Raw genomic sequence first — 22532 nt, forward strand, 5'->3', positions numbered from 1 at the left:
TATATATATATGTATATATATATATATATATATATGGGAAAAGGGTGAACAGTTTTTTTCATTTTTAAATTTCGCAAAAAATATTACAAAATTTTCAAGGAAAATGTGTCTCCATGAATGAATAGTCTTTTCGTTGTGCCCTTTGCTTGATGGAATTTTTAAAACATGTCTTCAATTGTTCACATATGCCCCTATAGGGGGGGGGGCACGTCTGAGGCACATCTGAACACGATTGAAAAGTGCAAGACAAGCACCTTATTTCAACGAAAAACTGTTTAATATAAAAGATATACGTATACAGTTGTCTCTCGTATAAAAACGGTTAATTCGTTCCGTGTAGTATCGAAACCGTGTTATACGAGACTTTTTTTAAAATAACATTTTTACTTGTTTTTAATATTTATTATGTATGCGCATGACAAAAATCAGGTTAAGATGTATCGTGTTATATCGAAACCGTGCTATACGAGACTTAGAAATAATGCAAATCAAGTAATGTGATCCGTGTTATATCGAAAACAAGTTTCATAAAAACAAAGTAAAAACTTATTAGAGTTATCAACCGTTAACAGATTAAACAAAAATGAAATTCCACCTTTTTAAAATATAACATTCGAGTTATATCAAAACCATGAAGTGTTAAATTCAAGTTTCGTCCCGTGTAATATTGAAACTGTGTTGTAGATGTACCGTGTTATACGAGGGACGCCTGTATACCAATTACATTGAAGAGCTTGTAACCTATACTGTGTCAGTTTAAATTGTACAGTAATCGTGAATTAGAAAATATTTTTTCCAAACCTTATAACCCTGCTCCATGTCAAAATTTAAAGTTTCGTAGCATGTGCTAATTATTGGATCGACAAGAAAAAAAACTTATAAGACTAAAAAATACAAAGAATATTTGATTATGTAAAGTTTATTCTTGTTATATAGTGCGTTTAAGCTTTATACATATATGATGATGAATTTTAAAATTATTTTAAACTTCAGTTTTTTAGTTAAAGGGAAATAAAATAAAATTTTGTCTTTTTCTCCCTCGTAAATATTAGGGGAGGGTGGCCCAAAGTGAGTAGGTCACCCAAAGCGGGTAGGCCTTCGTATGCCCCCCCCCCCATAGTGTGTTAGTGGCGATGAATAGGTATGTCGTGTTTACCCGAACACCCCCGAGCTTTTATCAATCCCAGCTAAGCAGCAGTAAAGCAGCATGGCGTAACCAGGCTTAAAATAAAAAAAAATGATACATTTCTTTTTAAAAAAAATAAAATTTTGTAACCTGCGATTAGTCGAAGACCAGCTTATTTTTTTGATTGTCAATAATATTAACTTATTCTGACACTATCCACCTATAAACTACGGTGGTCATTCTGTTTTTTTTTTGATTATTAATTTAAGGTTATAGTTATTGAGATAAAAAATGTGCCTTCGGGCAAAGCGGGTACAGGATTTAATCATATATTTAAAATTTTTGGACTCGTGTGCTGACTTAGGTCCACTGGTAAACAAATGTTCTCGCTTTATTTTCCGTTCAAAATATTTAATATTTTCTTCTCGATAAACAATAGAGACTCCTACAACTTAACTTAATGATGAATTTATTCTAAAAGAGAAAACTACAGTATTTAAACAAGATCATTTTAAATAAAGTGGTCAGAAATGTTTGTTCGTCTTTCAATTTAATGTACGTATTGTACGTGAAATTTTTAATGTCATTATACAGCAAACCAAACTTAACTAACAAAATTTTCGTTTCAGCCGTGATTTCGTATTAAGCGCGATCGTATTAATAATGTAATTATATACTAGGGTAGAGCGAAAAAAGAAAATTTTCAAGTCCCTATAGCGCCAAAAAGTTGCGATTGGTAAGGGCTTGAAAAGTAAAAAAAAAATATTGAAATTAGAGAATGTCTCACAATTACACAACCAGTATAAAAACTCCTAAGCGATGCAGCATTTCACCATTTAGTTTTGATTTTTTAAAAATTTTGCTTCAATGTTTTCTTTTATTGCTGTGGAACAATAACGTTGAAACGGATACTACTATATAAGTAGAGTTGACTTTTCTAAGATTGAAAGATTACCTCTTGATTTCTTAAATCCATAAATTTTCTTAATTTAGAACAGGTGTTTCGCAACTATTAAGGCTGCGGAGTGACTTTAATCTATACTAATAATATAATAATATAAAGCTGAAGAATTTGTTTGTTTGAACTCGCTACTCTCAGGATCTACTCGTTCGAATTGAATTTTTTTTTTTTTTGTGTTGAATAGTCCATTCATTGGGGAAGGCTATGTTTTTTTAAAATCAGATTGACCGAAATATTTGTAATTGCAAATTAACTGCTAAATAAAATGCTTAGTTCCATGAAGTCCTAATAGATGGCGGGTTAGTTTAGTTCTATGAATTTCTTAATAGATGGTGGGGTAAGTTAACTCATCGAGAGGGCGCTGGCCGACATTGTCGATAGCTGAGAGGTATCATGCCACGCCTCTCAGATACGTGGTCCGCTACGCTGTTGTGGTCAGCGAATTGATTTTTGAATGCGTTTTTTCCCCCGATGTTCAGGTACATAATTTGATTTTGTAGGATTTTTCTATTGGGTTTTGTTTTCCTTATTTCTTCAACGTTTGTTTTCGTTCTTATAGTTGAATACAGTTACTTATCTAAGTAAATAATTTGATTTGTCGTATTATTAAATTGTGATTGTGCTTTATAATTTTGTTTATTTGGCGAAACATTTTAAATTGCAGAAAAGAAACAGCTTCACTCGCTAAAGGGCTGGGTTAAGGTAGCGTGGTTGCTTGGCGCGTTAAGCGATGAACTATACAGTTAAAGGATTATTTTAAATTTTAAAGCTATTGTGAATCTGTTTGTTTGTTTTGGCGAATAGTTTTAAATTCCAAAGATACTTCAATAGGTTTTTGAAAAGATGTACGCATTTTAGTTGAAGAAAAATGATCATTTCTTATCAGAATTGGGAGTAGATTTTTTTTTTACATTCAACGGACTTCCTTTAAATTCTTAGCACGGGCATCGTAGTGCGGGTACTGCTAGTATGACTATAAATCTAGAGAAAAGGTTCTTTAAGAAAAATTAGGTAATTCAAAACTCGTTTGACCGGCATTTTAACTATAAAAACCTTGCTGCATTCAAAAAATTAATTTGTTACTTTCAAAATTCAGAAAATATATTTGATACCGGCTCTTGTTTAAGGAAAGAATAAAAGGCTTGCTTGATAGTAAGCAAATTAAATTAAAAATTTTGACCAAGTGAGAAAGAAAAAAAAAAAAAAAACTACCACTATTTTATTTATGTTAATGCAAGTGATTTCTAGAATATGTTTTCATTAAACGTCTGTTTAAAATATCTTTCATTGCAACTAAAATTTAAAACTTTAAACACTCATATTCTATTGATATCAATCTCAAGTACAGTAAACTCCCAATTATCCGCTTAATGGGGAGGCACGGCAACCGCGGATAAGCGAAAACCGCATATAAACCGGCTTTATAGGTAAAAATTGATACTACTCTATACAATAGCTAAAAAATATGAATAACACTTACACATTTAAATTATACTGTCTGTTTTCTTTAGCTGAGACCTAGCGCCAATTTGCGCATGCGTCAGGTCTGCTCTGATTTTATCAAAATAGGGAGGGAAACCCGGAAGTACGAGTAAAAGGTGCAAAATAACGTGTTCAGCACTTCTTCCAAAGTAGCGTCGGAAAAGAGAGATAGCAAGTGCGAGCGGAAAGTGCTCATCTTCAACCTATCGCCCTTTTTTAAAATGGAGTCTATCCTGAGTGCTAGTCTTGGCTTTTGAGAACGAACAAAAGCTAAAAACTTAGCTGCTTTGCATCTACTAATATTAAATGTGAAAAATATGTGTAAAAGGTAAAAACAAACAATATCACAATCATTAGTTTAAAAAACATTTTTGACAGTTAAAAAAAAAGAAAAAAAACCCCGCGGATATTCCGAACCGCGGATAATGCGACAGCCAATAATCGGAAATTTACTGTATTAGTTTTATACTATCTTAGCGTTGGCAAAATCGAAGATTGATCACTCTTATTATTAAAATAAAACTAACGCACTTTGCAATATGAGGGCAGTGTTTAATGTTTTAACTATTCAAGAGAAAGATTGTCAATTGCGACATAGAGTTCAAACAAATGTAAAACAATTTTTTTCTGCGATACGACACTCAGATTACAAACCAGTTCAATTATGTTTCTTTCTTCAATTTCTATGGACTTAAAATTTATGGACATGCAAATCAGAAACTGTATTTCAATAACAAAAGGGTGCAAATAAAGTAGCTGGCACGAAAGTACTTCGCAATCTCTTCTCGTATTTAATCTGACGCACAGGAAAGAAGATTAGCTCGTATCAATTTACGGGATTTGATCCACAACCCCAAAGCAACTATTTTTAATTTCTTTCAAGAATTTCGTTACCCTTGTACCTGAAATACGATATGCATTTTTAAGATATGTTGTACTTCATTGCTTCGTCCGTAAATGCTAATAGCATACATATATTCGTAACTTTTTAAGTCTGCAGATTTTATGTTTTGAGATATGTTTCCAAAAACATTTTTGCAACTGTATTTTGTTCAAGAACTAGAATTAGCAATGAAATTTTTCATAAAGGAAAAAAAAATATGAAACAAGGTGTGTGTACACACACACACACACACATATTATATATATATATATATATATATATATATATATATATATATATATATATATATGGGTATAGTGAAAAACCAATAACTGATAAGTTTCTGAACGCTAAAATGCTAAAATTAATTACGAATATGAATGGTTAGCTCAAAATATTTAGAATGAACTGACATGAAGTGAAGAGACAAGCCAAGGATTTCAGAAATTGCGCTAAGTACGTTCATATTTCGTCATAATATACTAGGACTTAATTTTTAGAACATTTTTCAATATCACTCACATGTGCATGACTTTTTTTATCAGTTCTAATAGCAAGCATTCTGTATTTAATTTTTCTTAAAGTTGTTCATTTTTTGGAACAGAGTTTCATAAGGGAATGTTGCATTCTGGTTGGACTTCTAAAATTAGCTGTTCTTTGATTTTGAGTACAGCATAGAAATAGTTGCTTCCACCAGTAACTCAATTAAGAGCTATCTACTATTAACAACAACCCCGATATCATCATTTCTCAAAGAATTCAAAGAATAGTCCGTCACACCGTGTTTAAATCCAAGAATCCGGAATGAATGTCCTGAGCTAAATAAACTACGGCTGTGCTGCGAGTCGGACTTTAAGTAATAGTGCAGCAATTAACGACTTTATCTGCTTTGGAACAATACGTGCTTTTGTATAGGCATTGTTGATTTTTAAGGGCACTACTGAATCGATTAAAATATTAACAAGTCACTTAAAAAAATAAATAAAACCTATTGAAAACATAAAATTATAGACACAAACGGCCTCAGAATCCTACAATTCTGAGTGGCCTAGTGGGTAGTCGTCAGAATTGTAGGATTCTAGGTTGGAAACCTGATTCTACCAAAAAATACCACCGAGCTCATTAAATCAGTGCGTTCGAAAGTCATGTGGTCTGTCTTAGCCGTTACCATGGATGCAGAGATTCTCGAGCCTTCCCACTTCCCCTTCAGAACTATACCAAAGTTGTGGAGATGATGCTGGCAATTGTCGAGGCTTAGTCGGACTACTTCCTATTTTGTAGCATCACTTACACCGGCGCCGTTTAACTCTGCCTTAAATCCTCGTTCGCTAAGCACGAAAGATGCTTGCGCTCCCAAACGGCATAAGCAGCTGCAACAGGAACTAAAAATTGCTAATTCGGCAAAATATATGCCTAAGTTGCTCACAATCAATCAAAAAATACATCATCGTTTAAAAAAAAAATTCTGATCACTTGATAAAGCCATCTTACAGGGCAGGGGTGACCACTTCGGGGGGGGGGGGCATTTTCTCTTTTTTGTGGGGGCTCTCTCTTTCTTGGGGGTATTTATGGTATTTGAGGGGGTGGGTGGAGTGCGCCTTTGCTCTTGGGGAAGATGGGGTCCCCCTGATACAGGATGTGTCCACAAAGTATCAAGACTGGTCTCAGAATTCAAAATTTATTAAACAATTTGCGCAACTAACTAAAAGTCTTCGAAATGTGGCCCTTGGGAATCAACACACCGCTGCCAGCGTTTTTTTTTTTTTTTTCATTGTTCATAAGCTCCCTAGCAGTATTCGTGCTCAAGGCTGTTAAGGGACCCCTGTTAAGGGAAGTTACCTGGTTACCTGGACGGCTGAATTCATGTCAAATCACTTCCCTTTCATGTTGTTATTTGTCCAGGGGAACAAAAAAAAGTCGCTAGGAGCGAGGTCAGGGCTGTAAGGGGCGTGCGGGAGTATTGCTAAGTTTAACTTTGGCCAAAACTGCAGCTGCTCCAAATGACGCAGCATTTTCCAATCAGTTTTCGACAACTCACTGTACTAGCGTTTTTTTCACTGCAACATCTCGGAAGCAACTGAAGTGCATGCACTCCGTTATTTGACACCCTACAACCTCACCCTGTCGGGAATGTGTGCGCGACTATACACAGGGAAAGAAATCAATCTTGAAACTTTGTGAACAAACCTTGTGATTCTGATCCTTCTTTTGTACGTAATATAGAATGTAACATAGCTACATACTGGCGTGGGCAGGTAAACGGCAATATCTGCGGAAATGAGGTTTCGAGGTATTTGAAGAAATGTGGGTTGGATTCAATACTAACAATAGGGAAATGTTGGAAGTAGACGTTTTTTTTCTTGCCTTTCATTCAGCGGAAGTCAAATAAGCAATCTTGTACAATAACGCTAATGTACAATAGATGACGAAAATGCAAAATGAAAAATTTGCAGTTACTGCTCTTTACCTGCCCATGGCAGCATACACGAAGGTAGTTTTTAGTTCTTTCATGCTAGAACTAGTCTCGGACAAATAAATTGGCTGATCTGGGCCTGAGAAAATAAAATAAAAGTAGTATTAACAAATTTAAAACGTTTGTATAAGCACGTGGCAAAAAGAACTAACTACTCACCAATCTTAAAAATCGAGAAAACCCGAAGTGCTTTCTGACCTGAATAGTCGCTTAAGAATACCTAAATTAAAACGATTAATAAGGATGAAAAAGGGCTTAAATGTTTATAAAGACAAGATTAGCAAGTTCTCCTTTATGAGAAAAGAAACAATTCAGGCTGAAGGAAATTTCATTAACTCTAAATAACGGACTTTTCCGTTTACCAGTCATTTATTATAATCTATTTTGTAGTAAATGCTTTGTATTGCTAACAACGTTATAACAATAGGTAACATGATGTCTCGCTTAATCGAAATTACTATAGTTCCATCACAACGAAGGAAACATTTGTATATTTTTTGATATTTAACTTTGATAAAATCGTCTTAGAAAAATGATGAATTTGTTTTTGTGAAATACTCTCGTTATAATTACTGTAACAAAATAATGGTAAATAATTTTCTTTAAGGGGTTTCCTCTTTCAAATAGATTTCAATAGAAGTTGTTGTTGTAATATTTTTCGAAGTTAATAAATTTAATACCAGTAAGTAGTTCTAAAAGATAGAAGTATTAATTATCTTTTCATATAGAGTACGTAACTGTCATTAAAATTATCTCCACAAAGGATTAAGTTCATCATTGTTCTTCATAATTAAGGAAAATTATCAACTTACAACTTTTTCCATGTTTATTAAATTTGAATTAAACACAAGTTTGAACTGTCTTTGTTTAACAGCGAACGATTTCGCAGTTCACTCCACTCCATTATTTTCATAAGATAATTTCTCGCACCCTTTTCTCAATGAAATGATTTTTTGCATTTCAATTTCTTAAATGTCTTAATGTTTGTTTCATGAAATTGTAGTAAAAGTAGTACAGTCTAGTTTTAATTCCCTTACCTAATATTTTTAGGACTTTCATACACTAGAAATTTTGGTTAATTTGATAAAACTTTCTAGTTGCCACTTGTGAGTCTAAATAAAGTGAATTTATTCCATCAGAGTGCTTCCTAAACTTTTGCTAACGACATACTATAAACAGAGTACAGGGGCATCCTAATGGGAGGTCACAGGAGGTCTCTGTGACATCCCAAAAAATTCCTTATTCGGCAAATTTTGTCTAAGAATTACGCAAAATTATCATCATGCGGCAAAATTTGGAGCACTATTCAGCAAAATTATCATTATTCGGTGAAATTATCATCAGACAATGAAATTTGAAATTCTATTTGGCAAAATTATCGTCGTTCGGCAAAATTTGGACTTCCATTCGGCAATTGAGAATTTCTGCCCTTCCAAAAAAATAAGTTCTGGGCGCCCATGACCGTGGGAAACTATTAAATACAGAAAAACTGTGCAAAGAAGCTCAAATTTGCCGGATTAATTTAGATAAATAAATGATTTTACTTTCTCGCAATAAACAACAAAAACATTGAAATAAATTCAACCCTTGTGTACATCTTGCGCAGCATTACGACATGTGAAAACTTGCTTCATTATTCCGTTTCTTTAATCCTGCTTAGCAGTATGACACTTCAATTCGTCACTTTTACTCAACAGTAACAATGGTAGAAAATTTCGTTCTGAATTTTTTTATAGTCGATGACAACTTTCATCAACCGACAATGTATGGAGGCTGTGTTTGCATATGTACTTTTTTTGAATGTTTTAACACTATCGTGAAACGCGAAACATGTTCTCGGTAGAGGGAAAATTTCAGAATAAATAAGCAAGAATAAACAACTTTACACTTCATACCTCTCCTTATGTTTATTCTTTCAACTTCCAGGGAAAAGTTTTCTTCGCCAAAACGTTGAATCAACATCTGTCAGCTTTTTTTCAAAAAATAAAATGCCGACTGCTAGTTTGACTTGGAATACTTTTGTATCATGAATTCGTTTTTTGGATTTCTCGCTAACGTCACCTAATCTAAACGATACTTTAGATTTAAGTTTTACTTTTATTAAAAATCGTTGAAAACATTCTTGTTTCTCTGAAATCATGCCCAATGTATTTGTAACAAATGTTTCACGAGAAAGTCGTATTTTTGAAGGAAAGCAATCTTTTTTGATCTTTATCAATCAGAGTTTCTAGATATTAGTACGTTACTTGTCGGAACTTCTACTGATTTAAAGATAAAGGGTAGCCAATTTGTATTTCTAGGTCAAGTTGTATTGCTAAAATATTACTCGTATTTTAAAAAATATGATGAAAGATCATAGTTTAAGGAAGGAGAATCAAACTTTTATGATTAATTTTCCTGCAAAACTCTTTTTCTTTCACTTAAAATTTATGTTTTCTTGTTTATGATCTTCTTGAGATATTGTTTCAATGTTTCCCTATTCACTGCTAGCTTTTGCAATTATTCCTTAGTTCACTGGTTATCATAGTCCATGGTAACCCGTGTTTGATTGAATAAAATAGGGTTGTTCACCACAACATAAAAAGTAAACAAATAAATAACCCAATAAATAAACAAAATACAGCCTGAGTAAAAACTTTAAGGCCAGTATAATTTCCTTTGAAAAAAGGAAAATGAAATTAGAGGGATTTTAATATTATTATATTATTAATGTTCATTGGTAAGAAATAACGCAACGAACGGGATTTGTAAAGCATGCAATAACCAGAAAAGCAGTGGTTTATTCAGAGTTAGCATTTCAGCTTGAGTAAAATCTTTAAGGCCACTAGTATTTAAAAAAAACTGCAAGTACTTATACTGTAATAAATGTCACCTCAGTTAACAAGATTGTGGAAACCCTTCAACTTGCAGTTTTGTGATTAATTTCTTCTAAGTTTTTGTCCTTCTTGTGACGATATCGTAAGGTAAAAAGTTAACTGTTTAAGAAAGAGGGCAGATTGAAGCTTTTTCTTCAACAAGAATAAGTAGGCGTACTATTGCAAAAAAATAGGAAGATCGAAGACTGAAGTCAACAGTTTTGTCTGATTTAAACACAATTAGGGTAAAAAGAAGATTTAGGAAATTATTACATTACCTGAAAAGTACTCAACCAGGAAGCTTATTCAGACGATAGGTTTAAATGTTTGTCAAAAACGATATATAACACAGTTAGAAGGTGGGGAAATTTTATTAATGCTGCAAAATTGCTTAAACCTCATTTATTGAAAATGCTTAATATAGAGCGTTTCAACTTTAGCTAGGAAATCATGACCTGGGATAACCAATGAATACAAATAATTTTTCTAACGAAAAGAAGTGGAGTTTGGATGGACCAAGCGGACGGAAGTATTATTGGCATGATTTACGAAAAGAAAAAGAAATAAAGCGCCAATTAGATGGAGGCTATGTCAGAACTTGAGAGTGCTTTGCTTACAACAGTGTGTGCTCAGTTGCGTTTGTTTCAAGTAAAATGAACTCACAAGCATGTTAAAATGTCCTCCCAAGTCATCTTTTACCAAATGCTGAATTTATTGATGGAGGAAATTGAAAATATCAGCGAAACAATGTATCTATCCATCCGAGTAACAGTGCAAAAAATAGGCTCCAAGTAAACAATGTTGAAGCTTTGAAATATCCAATTAAGTCTCCAGATCTTAGCCCAATAGGGAACTTATTGGGTGACTTAGCAAGAAGAATTTATGCAAAGGAGAGAAATTTTACTTCATCAATAGAGCTGAAATCTACCATCGAAGATGAATGGTAAAAAATAAATCCCGAATTTTGTCAAAAACTAGTTTTATTCATGAAAACAAGAATATTTGAAGTATTTTGAAGGAATGGCTCCCACACAAGCTTATAAATATTTGAATTTTTGTTCTCATATGCTTTTTTCTATGTTGGCCTTAAAAATTTTACTCAGGTTCAAATATTGATATGTAATATTTTCTGATAATGAAACACTTACAATTAAATTTTTTTTGTCTTTTTTACTTGTATTTAAAGTTAATAATTATCACTCATGTGATTTTTTTTGATCCTAAGATTAAGGTGTGTCGAATTTCTCAAATAAAGTGCACTTAAAGTTTTTACTCAGACTGTAACAATATCACAGCTACAAAAACACTACTAATTAAAGTGTGGAATATTTGAAAATATTAGTATAGAAAACAAAAGGGAAAAAAGGAAACATACTATTGAATTATAATTGTGGAGTAAATAAATGTACTTTTTCTAAATGTTTCGTGATAACTTAAGACTGATTTTTAAGACACAATTATATTATTAAACTAACATTTGAATGATATAAATTCATGTTTTATGCGAACGTGACATTGTGAGACATGGAACGTTTTTAATAAATAAATTGAAGATATTTTACACATCAATTTTGAAATCATACAACTTAGCTAATATTTAACAAATGAAATAGTATTGCAAAATGCAAAAAGAAAAAAAAATCGTCCGCAAACCTTGAATAAGTAGTTGTTTTCTAGCTTTTGATGTTTCTGTTTTTTTTCTCTCAAATATTCGGTAATCATTTACTCCTAAGTGAGACAACTGCGAACGAACTTCTTCCGTCATTAAATGAGCAGGTTGTGGTCACACTGTATTACAGAAAGTTTATCAAATGCTTGAAATTTTCTTTCTCTCAAAAAATCATGCTTTTAGCTTAAAAGTAGTTTAAACTTAACGCACACGGTAATATAAGTCTGAGTTTGTTTCATAACTCTCACAAAATTCTCTTTCGACTTCTCTTTCGGTGGAAATAATTATATATTCTAAAATACACTTTTCTTATCTTGTTTTTAATTTGGTAATAATTATTCCAAACACTTTTTAGAATCACAGAATGACGTCTCTCATTCTCATTTGAAAGAATCACAAGCAATCGTACATGGTGAACGTAGTAGAAGAATACATTTTGCTAACTTGAAGAACTGTAGGTACAGATGCATTGTTTACAGCTAGTGACCGATATACAAACTGTGATTTGGCCTCTTGTCGTAGCTAGTTGCGTAGACAGAAGACGAACTCCAGTAAATGGATGGCACATAATTAAGGATCAAGAAACAGTCTTCAGGCTCAGGAGTGCAACAAAGTTTTAGGGAGGGGTGGAAATTCTGAATTTGCCGAATGCAGCTCCAAGTTCCGCCGAATAATGATAATTTTGCCGAATTGAACCCAAAATTTCGCAGAATGATAATTATTTTGTGGAATCGTTACACAAAATTTGCCGAATAAGGTAATTTTTGGGAGGTCACAATGTTCTCCCGTGACTTTACATGAGGTGCTTCTGATCTCGCTCTTTTACACGCTCTTGTTTATTGACAAGCTGCTGCCTTATCGTTCTAAGATTACATGGAGTTGTCATTCAATGTAGAAGTAATTTATGACGTTACAGATAAATGTATACACAGCGTGTCCCCGTTCACCTTTATTTTTGCATACGCTTGTCCTAGATACATACTTTCAATTGCAAAAACCGTCAAAATGAGATGCTTATTGAACCTGTTAAAAGTTTGAAGAAAAATACGAAATTTAGCTTTTTATGCGACCCTTAGGTTCTTACAAATAATAAGTAAGGTAAGTTGAGTGGGGGGGGGGGTTGTTGAGCACTTATAATGGCTAGGCAGACCATAGATTGACAATCAACTCTTTATTTATAGTCTTTTAGTGACAAATTAACAAAACTCAAAGTTTTTTTTTCGATTTAACTGAAATGGTTCTGGTTTTCGGATGGATAGTTCCGGATTTTGCTTTAAAAACGTTGTAAGCCAATCTTTTCCGGTCATCTTATTTGGAGTCCAGGCGGATAAAATTTTAATGCAACAGCACACTCGTAGACAAGGCAACGGACGTCTTTTGGGGAATATCCATAAGAGATTCATGCCATTTGCAGCAAGTATTTTTTTTCTATAGGGTTCTCTTGTTGGGAAAAAAAATCTTTCTTTGGTTTTGCATAATCCATGGATGAATCACCACCTTTTAATATCCTCCAAAATCCTTTCTAAGTAGTTCGCTTGATACCAAATTATTATGCGGCGGCATTCACACTTCCTCCCTCTTCATTGACAGCCTTTGAGGCATTATTCAAGTCGTCAGTAGTGAAGAACATCGTGTAGTTTTCTTTTTATAAGTCCTCATCCTAACAAATGCAAAAAATATATTACTACTTTTGTTTTAATTCGCGAGTGTCAGTTGAGCAATTCTTCTTCAACTAACAGCAAACCAAAGTCTTAAAATAAAAGTGAGATTACGAAAAAACGGCACGAAGATTACCCAGAATCTCTATACATATCAAAAGTACAGTAAAGGATAAAACTTGCCTGACAGAAAACAGATAACATTGGACTAATACAGGCGAAACCTTGCGGAAATTGAAGTTTTTACTTTTTTGTCACAAAATAAATAATATGCACGTATACTTCACTCATTTGTGGAGCTGCAATTGAAGATCGCGTGATGAGTTCCCCTCCCATTACCCTTCCATTCCGTCACTTGATGCCTACACGTATGGTGAATAGTTTTCGAGATAAATTGATTGCTCAACTTGCCCCTATGCTCAACTAGCTCCGCCCTACCCTACATAAATTTTTTTAACGACGCCATGAATTTTTGAATGAAATGAAATTCCGCCTAAGTTTTCATTCACTGGTCGGTCTAAATTATTAGCCGCAAGTTTCAAGGGGAATTAATTATTTACTAATTAGTAATAGACAAAAACATATGCAATACAGTCAGGGCTCTTCTTATTCGCAGTATTTTCTATTACATTTTTACTTGTAAAAACGACATAGGCGGCTTTAATTTTTGCAGCGAACACATTGTTCTACGGCGTCAGTATTTTTTTATTACACAAGATAAAACTAAGTTATTGGCTCTGGCCTTCTTCCAACTATTGAATTATTACGGTTATTATTTTAAATTAAAATCATAGCCCTCTAGGGAATTCAAATAAAGATTATTTTTCGCTCTACCAGAGGGAATTCAAGAAAGTAGTAATAGGCTTGGAAACCTGCCGCCTAAGAAACCACAATTGCTTATTTAATTTCTCTTTTTTTCCTTTGTTTTTAAACTTTATCCTAAGAAGGATCTTCTTTTATTTGTATTTTAGCTAAAGTTTTTAGCTTTAGTCTTTCGTATCCTAGCTATTAATTTATAGCTATAGGAAAAAGAAAATCAGTTTTATGAAGCACTTGAGTTAAAAGTGAATTTTTGGCAGAGTTATTTTCATCGTCAAATAGCTTGAAACTGGATTTTTAACTGAGTCCTTTCGTCACCAAATAGTTAAACAGTAATGGCCATTCACTATAAAAAAATCCTAAATTTTATGCTTTTTTTTTTCAAGGTGCCGCATGGAAGGACGAGAAAACCTATTCTGATTAAAAACTGGGAAAATAAAAGAGAGTTGAAAAAAATTATTACTGGAAAATATCCCTTAATCCACTTTTATAATGGAAATACAACTTGTGTATGTTAATTTTACAAGAATGCAAAGAAAATAAAAATTGCTGAATTCCAAATATATAGCTTTTTCACCTCTTTTAAGTAAATTAATGCATAAGATGGTACTTTTCTTTGAATATAATAGCCTTTAAAATGTATTTCCAAGCACAGATTGATGGAAAACGTTGTCATACTGTAAATTAACTTACATTGCGTTAGAAGAGTTGCTTATGACGAACTTGTAAAAACTGAGGAACTGTTCTACATAATCATTATCCTTATTTTTATCGTATTCTTTTGCTTTGCACATGTATTTAAGAAAATAATTTTGTCAGATGTAGTCAGCCGTCCTACTTAAAACTCTTCCCATCTCCATTTTCACTAACAGATCTCTCACAATCATTTTTAAGTGCAAAAATTGTACATTCTTAGATCCATTTTTACTTCCTTTCACAAAAAAGGAAGTATTGTATTCGTGAAAGAAATTTCACTTAAAAATCGGCCTTAATTTCCATTTTGCTCGCTACCGAATGAATATTGAGTTTTTTTTCCAACCCGACCACACGTGGATACATGCCAAATAACGTAAGACACCCGAAGTATCCATTTTGACGATCCCCGAGTTAATTACAACGAGTTTTCTCGTGACGTCCGTATGTACATATGTATGTGCGTATGTGCGTATGTACGTATGTGCGTATGTATCTCGCATAACTCAAAAACGATTGTCCTAGAAAGTTGAAATTTGGTACGCAGACTCCTAGTGGGATCTAGTTGTGCACCTTCCTTTTTTGGTTGCATTCAGATGTTCCTAAAATGGGTCTTTTACACCTTTTTGTGGTAAAATCATTGCTAATTTCAATGCAAACTCAAGTGCTGTTATAATTTGGCAAACACTTGGCAATATATCGCCAAGCTTTTGGTCCCCAACTTTTGTCGCCAACGGGGCGACAAATTCGGCGTTTTTTTTTTTTTTTTTTTTTTTTTTTTTTTTTTAAATCTGGGTTCAATTTGGCCATATTTAGAGTGTTAACCATTGAATCACATTAAAACTGCCATATTTTGGGAAAATTTATATGTATAAAACGTTTTCGTTGCTTCGATTCGCAACAAACTTAGGGTGAAAACATTTAAAGTGTTTCTTTGCTTACTCCGAGGCACTATTATTATTAAATTGGAGTAAAAGGAAGTCATGGGATGCACACATCAGCTCATTACTTCCGTGTGCAATATAAGTAAAATAATCCATTCATGAAAAATGTTTAACTGAAATAGTAACTTAAAGTTCTGTTTTGAACATGCCATAATCAATACGACTAGTTTTTTGTGATATCTGAACCTTTTTTATGTGCGTGCGAATGTTTTTGGTATGGAAAAAATCCGTTATATCCTTTCCCGAGTCCTTTTTGACGATTTTTTTCGACGTTCGTACGTATGTATGTGCTTGCGTATGCGCGTGAATTTTATTGTCCATGACTCAAACACGGTTAGTATAGCTTCACCACGAAAAGAAGGCGGATGTCCTTGAAGCAGAAACATCTTTTGTATCATTTTTAATAGGTTGTTTGTTATTATTTTGGAATAGATAGGATTAGCGAGACCATGCCTCTTACTATTCGGTGCTTTCTGGCAGATTCTACCTATTATAAAGGATACAAATGATGTTTCGCTTCAAGGTCATCCACCTTTTTTCGTGGTCAAGATTTGGCAGAAGATTGAAGTTTTGCATGCAAGAACTGTATGGGAAGACCGCCTATAGAGCAGTTCACTTATCGACCCGCCGTCCCGTCTATCCCGTTTTTTTGCTGTGAGTGAGTACTTGGCAGTGAAATGTCCTCTACTTATTGCTAAATCTGGAAATATTTATGTTTTTTCACTGTGAAAATACAGATAACAAAGTAGTCTATGATTTCTAACTTTCATTTGTATTTTTTACAGTGAAATATGTATAAATATTTCGGGATTTGACGTTACGTACGGAGCATTTCATAGCCAAATACTGTTGAATTAAATTTACGCTAAAAGCGTATTGGTCTATATTTTAAGGTTTTTTGTCTTTTTTTAATACATAAAAAAGCATTCCGCAACATATACGTAGTTAAAACGTTTGTACAGTAAACTATGCTCATTGTAGAATTTCTTTTATTTCAAGTAATTGCAAGCATTTAATTCATTGAGTTTAGAGATATATTATTTTTTGAAGTAGCGCATTAATCAATGGCTCTTTGTGTGCGTGTGTGTGAAACGTAAGCTTAACTACCTAACACAACAGATCTAAACCACATTTTATCAATTAAAAGTGTAGTGCTATCAATTTGTCTTTGAAGAAACTACTAACCACCTGCTATATATTGACTATAGGTAACATACCCTGTTGCCTACAGCCTACCTACCAAAATGATAAAATTGATTTTGTAACTTGACCACGCACTCTAGCCGGTGGTCTACAGTTTGGTTTTATTTTCTCGTTTTGTCTTTGCATTTAGTTAGTGTTTGTTTAGACTTCACAATTTCGTAATTTTCTTCCTAAATAATGATGATTATTAAAAAATATAAATGTCCAGAAGTAAATGTAATTTAGTTTTTTTTACTATTTAAAATCTAAGAAATCCTAGTTTCTGAGTGCTAGAGGGGTCAACACTTGTTGAGAAAGGAATGAATTTCCGTTTAATAATCGCATTTCGTCTTCCACTCTACCTTTAGAAGGAAAATGTTTATATTAAAACTACTTATATTTGTGGTTTAGGATTTGTCGCAAGTGAATTATATAATGTTGATTTGATGGTAACTAGCCAGAAGAAAGTATTTAGTGAGACGTCTTTATTCTGCATCAAAACTCATTACTGTCAAATTCCAAAACTTCAAATAAATCCAAGTTTCTTAGTGATAGAGGGTTCAAAAATTATTCAAATTGTTGAGAAAGGTGTGAAAGTAGGTCTTTTGGTGGTATGTTTCTGATTTAAGGTTTGTGGTTTCTGATTTTAGTCACTTTACCTAATAACAAACTTTCAGAATTGGTAACTAGCAAAAGGAAGTCTAGTCTTACGTTAAAATAATGCGTCTTTATTCTATATCAAAACATTACTGTCTGATTTCAAAACATCAAATAAATCCGAGTTTTATTAATGATAGAGGCTTCAAACATTATCAAAACTGTTTCAATTTGAAAACTGGTTCAATTTGAGAAAGGAATGCACTTTGGTTTCGTTTAGTAATCACGTAAATACGTCCTTTGCATCAGTTTAGTATGTAAATGTTTATATTTATACTACTTACTGCTTATGCTCGTGATTTAAGATTTGTCGCAAATGTATCATGTTATGTTGATTTTAGTCATTTTACCCAATAACAAACTTTCAGAATTGGTAACTAGCGGGAAGCAAGTCTTTAGTCTTACGTTAGAATGAGACGTCTTTATTCTACATCAAAACTCATTACTGTCAGTTCAATGGACACAATGAAGACGAAAATCGAATTAGACAAACTCTGTTATTGAATTACGCAGAAGGGAACTAGGAGGAAATTTAATGATTCATTTTCTAAGGTCCAGCTATTAAACTTTATTCGATTGATTTTCATTCTTGTTTCAAAAGAGGAATAAGAGAGTTTGGTAAGTTAATTTAGTCATTACAATTTCATTGTTTTCTTCCTCGAAACTTTTTTCCAGAAATGATTTCAATCTGACATTGACATGAACAGCTAAGTGAAAAACTTCATGATTATTCTTATTTGAGGAACTTCCGATTTATAACCAGGCGGAAATTTTAGCATTTTTTGAACGAACATATTGACTTACAAAAAATGAATTATTTCTGAAAAATTTTATTGTTTTGATAAGCTTTGCAAATTGTTAGTTAGTATGGATGTTTATTGTAGCTCTTGTCGCAAACAAATTCCTAGCAAAAGAATTTTGTTTTCCATTTATCAGCAAACAATAGTAATAATAATCATAATAATAATAAAACTAATAACAGGTAATAAAAATAATAGCAATTATAATAAATATAAAAAACAAATAATAAAAATAATAGTAACAATGAAATACTATAAAAAAATAATATAATCAAATGTTAATAATTATGTAACACAATAAAAGTAATAATAATATAATACAATAATAATAATAATAATAATAATAATAATAATGATAGTAATAAAATAATAATTATTATAATAATTATAAGATAAGCAATAATATTAAAAATAACAAAAATAATAACAACAATAATAATAATAAGCAAACTAAATTATCTCTCTAAATCTTGGAAAAGAATTAAGGTGAAAATGAAAAGTAACAAACAAAAAAGCTACGATATAAAACCAACTCTTAATGTTACCATTTGTTTCTCGATGAAATAGTTTTTAAATTATTTAGGGAGTCTGTGTAAAATGCATGCTATTTATGAAACGGATTTTTCTACTCCATGTGTGCATTTGAATATTCTACAGGTAAGAACAAGAAACCGCGATCATCGGAACGTGAAAATGCAAATAATGCCAAACATTTGACTGCTGCGGTCTCAAGTTCCTGGTATTTTAGATCTTTTTTCGGAGAAAAGGTTTTTTGAGACGATGGCATAAAACGCAGCATTTTTACTCGGCGCATGCAACTTTTCAGCCGGCAATTTTAATTAAAGAGGTTTTGTTCTTAAACTGGAAAACACGTGACTTGTGATAAAGTTACTTTTTAATAAAGATCGCAAGGTAATGCTTTTAAATTGAATAGATTTTTAGGGGCTTTCTCTGTGCAAAATATCATAAATGCATTAATTAAAAATATTAAATGCATCAGTTAAATACACATTTTAGATGAAAAAATACAAATGAATCGTAAAATTACATAGCAATATATTTTTTTGAAGGAATTATATTCACGGAGAAAATTTAAATTACTGAAGAGAAAAAAACGTAGAATACTTTCTTTAAAACTGCGAAGACTCATGTTTCCCATGATTGCTCAAAATTACATGCACGTTGCATACATCTTACATTTATCATTGCAATATAGAAATGTGTAAACATGCTTTTTCATTGTCTCATATGTACTTAAAGTTTAAAGAGTTATTTGGTATTTACCATGAAAATAATTAAAAATGAATAAGTAAATAAATATATAAAATTATAATACAATGAATAAGTGATGAATAAACAAATAAATAAAAAATTGATCTAGATTACATAAGTCTCCAACGCATATTGAATTCATATGTCTTAAAAGCTATTTAAAGTTGTAATTACACCACAGGACAAAATTATTGCAAGATTTTTCCCCCATAGTAAAACCGAAACAAAATATTTTTTCAATTCAATTTATGCACTTCTAAATGTTAATATAGGTTAAATTAGTTCCAAGACATGCATTTGTAAGTTATTAAAGAAAAAATACTATTCATTTTACGAAAAATATCAAAGAAAAAATAATGTTCAAATTATCAGGAATTGGAATCTATTTTGGTTCCACCGCAAAAGAATGAATTAAAGATATAACATAAAGACAAAATGAATGTAGTTGAACCTAATTGTGCTAAAAATGGTTTTAGGTCCTGTCTAGCACCTTTTTCAGCAGAAAGAAACTCTCTTTTTGACACGGAATTAACAAGATTGTAAAACACTTCTTTTGGTATTTCTTGGCACCAAATCTTAATCATTGTTTCATTAAACTTTTCCACAACATTTACACTTAAGAAAATCAGTTTATTTGAGAAAAAAAAAAACGTTTTTAGACTTTTTTCGAAAAAAAATTATATTTCTTCTCGTTGTTAGACTTAAAACTGCAATACTATAATATTGAAGTAATCATTTTATTTTATTTTACTGCGTTTTCTTAAGTTGACAAGTATTGACAGGTTCTTTTCTTTTTAGAGATTTCAAACACTCAAACATTTATGGGCAAAATCAAGGGTGTCCATTGTTTCTTGCTATTCAAGTGGCATTGCCATTTATGCAATGTATTATGTCAAGTGGCATTGCCATTTATTGCATGCGAGTGATTTTTATTTTTTGTCATTTATTACGCATTTTTACGAAAAATGATGTCAATCAACATTACACACGTGGAAATAAAAGCATTTTTTTTTTTTTTTTTTTTTTTTGTGCATTGGAGCTCTTGCAATGAATATTTAATCTGGTTCCAAGTTAAGTTCTGGTATTCTCCATACTCTGGTTACATATCAAAAGTGACCTCTACCACGGTCCATTTTACAAGAAGAACCATATAAAATTATAAGTTGCTACATTCTCATCACAACTTTTAAATTATAGTAGGCAGTGGTTAGTTATACGCAGAATAAAAACAATAACTAAAATAACCAAATTTCATCGACAGTATAAATAGCAAGAGAATTTATCTTCCCTTAAAAATTTTGCTATATTAAAAAAAAAAAAAAAAAAACGAGAAAAAAAAAAAAAAAAAAAAAAAAAACAAGTAGCAATATTAGACAGCAAGTATTTACTTAACTGCTCCTGTACATTTTTCTCTTGCTGAAGAGCGAAAAAAAAATTTTACGCAATTTCTTCATGAGTTCGGTGCCTCTCTAGTCCTTTTAGTTCACCAAACAGTGTATTCTGCACCAGAACGCAATAACTCTTCTCTTTGACTCCATCAGCATGCTGAGCAATAATGTCTTTCAGGTGTGATTATGATACGAGTTGCTCTCGGTAGATACCTGATCTTTTAGGAGTCCTATTATCTCGAATCATTCACGTATCAGATCAGGTGAACGTGGAAACCACGCTTTCGGAGAGCCACCATTCAATTAGTGAAAGTTTGGAGCAGTAGTAGATGTTTATCTCTAGAAAGAATCATCAAGGTACACCATTCTGCATAAAAAGTGTGAATTGAAGGTGACTTCACTATTGTAGTTCTAGGACCACAAACACTTCCAGCATGTCCTGAGTCATTTTTTAAACCTTATTTCTTTTACAGGTACCCTAAAAGCTATGTTGTACTCAAGACCATTGTTATTTGAAAAGATGCGGTAGTTCGGATCTCTACAGCTGTGCTATGAAGGACTTTCCAAATGTGTTGTTCAACAGTGGTAATTTTATGCTCCGTCATTCATACAGTGTTCCCTGATCTAAACTTTGAGTATATCTCGCAGCGTCATGCAACTGATTAATCTAAACATCATGTGTATGGTTATGTCCTTTAAATATTTTCCTATGATTCGTTAATATATTTCCTTTTAGATTTTGTAAATGTAAATGTGTGTCAAGTTAGAGAGGTTATCGCCCATTCAAATTAGCATTGGACTAACCATAAGAAAAATAAATGTCGAGTTATCCAAGTGTCGAGTTACCGAAGTTTCACTGTAGTCAAAATTTGTATACCTGGTTACTCTAAAATAGTGTAGTCTAGGACAAAATACAGAAAATTGTATGCCTCAATCTGTTCAAAAGAAATGGAAGGATCCGGGGTACGTAAAATACGTAAAATGACGAATTTCTTAAAAACTGTCAGACACGTTTTTATTAATTTAAGTATAATGATACACCTACACATGCATTGCATACTTAACATTGCATCGCATTAATAAAAAGGAATTTAAATTAATAATACTGCGACTTCATCTTATTGTAATGTATGGGAATTATAAAAGACTTTTGATGTGTTAGTGCATTCCCACATGATTTAAAAATGTTCAAACAAGAAAATATTTCAAATCGATGTAAGTCACTGGATTCTATTTCTTGAGAAAAAGTTTTAAAACATTTGATTTTACAAAATAAATGAGCTACTTTGTTCAATAGCAGATAATTTGGTGGCAGGATTTTTTGGCAGATAGTAAACGTGGTTTTATACGCATGGGAGAAAGTGATTTTTTTAAATTGATCGATTTTTTTATGTTTGCTGTTAATTAGTTAAGAAATAATGACAATGTTTAAATTCATTATTTAGAATGTATTTGCAGTTAGGTAACTTATTAACTTTACACTTGATTTCAATTGTTGAATTATCAATAGATTATTTCAAACCTCGTAATGAATAATTTTTTGATCCACAGAACTAATATCATTAGTTTCATTTTGCAACTATGGTGAAAGATACAACTCCTAATTTTAAGAATTTAGTTTTAGTACAAAGATACAAAAGAATGTTTTTCTGTTAATTTGAAAGTGTAAA

Source organism: Uloborus diversus, chromosome 10, assembly GCF_026930045.1.
Source record: "Uloborus diversus isolate 005 chromosome 10, Udiv.v.3.1, whole genome shotgun sequence".
NCBI lineage: Eukaryota > Metazoa > Arthropoda > Arachnida > Araneae > Uloboridae > Uloborus > Uloborus diversus.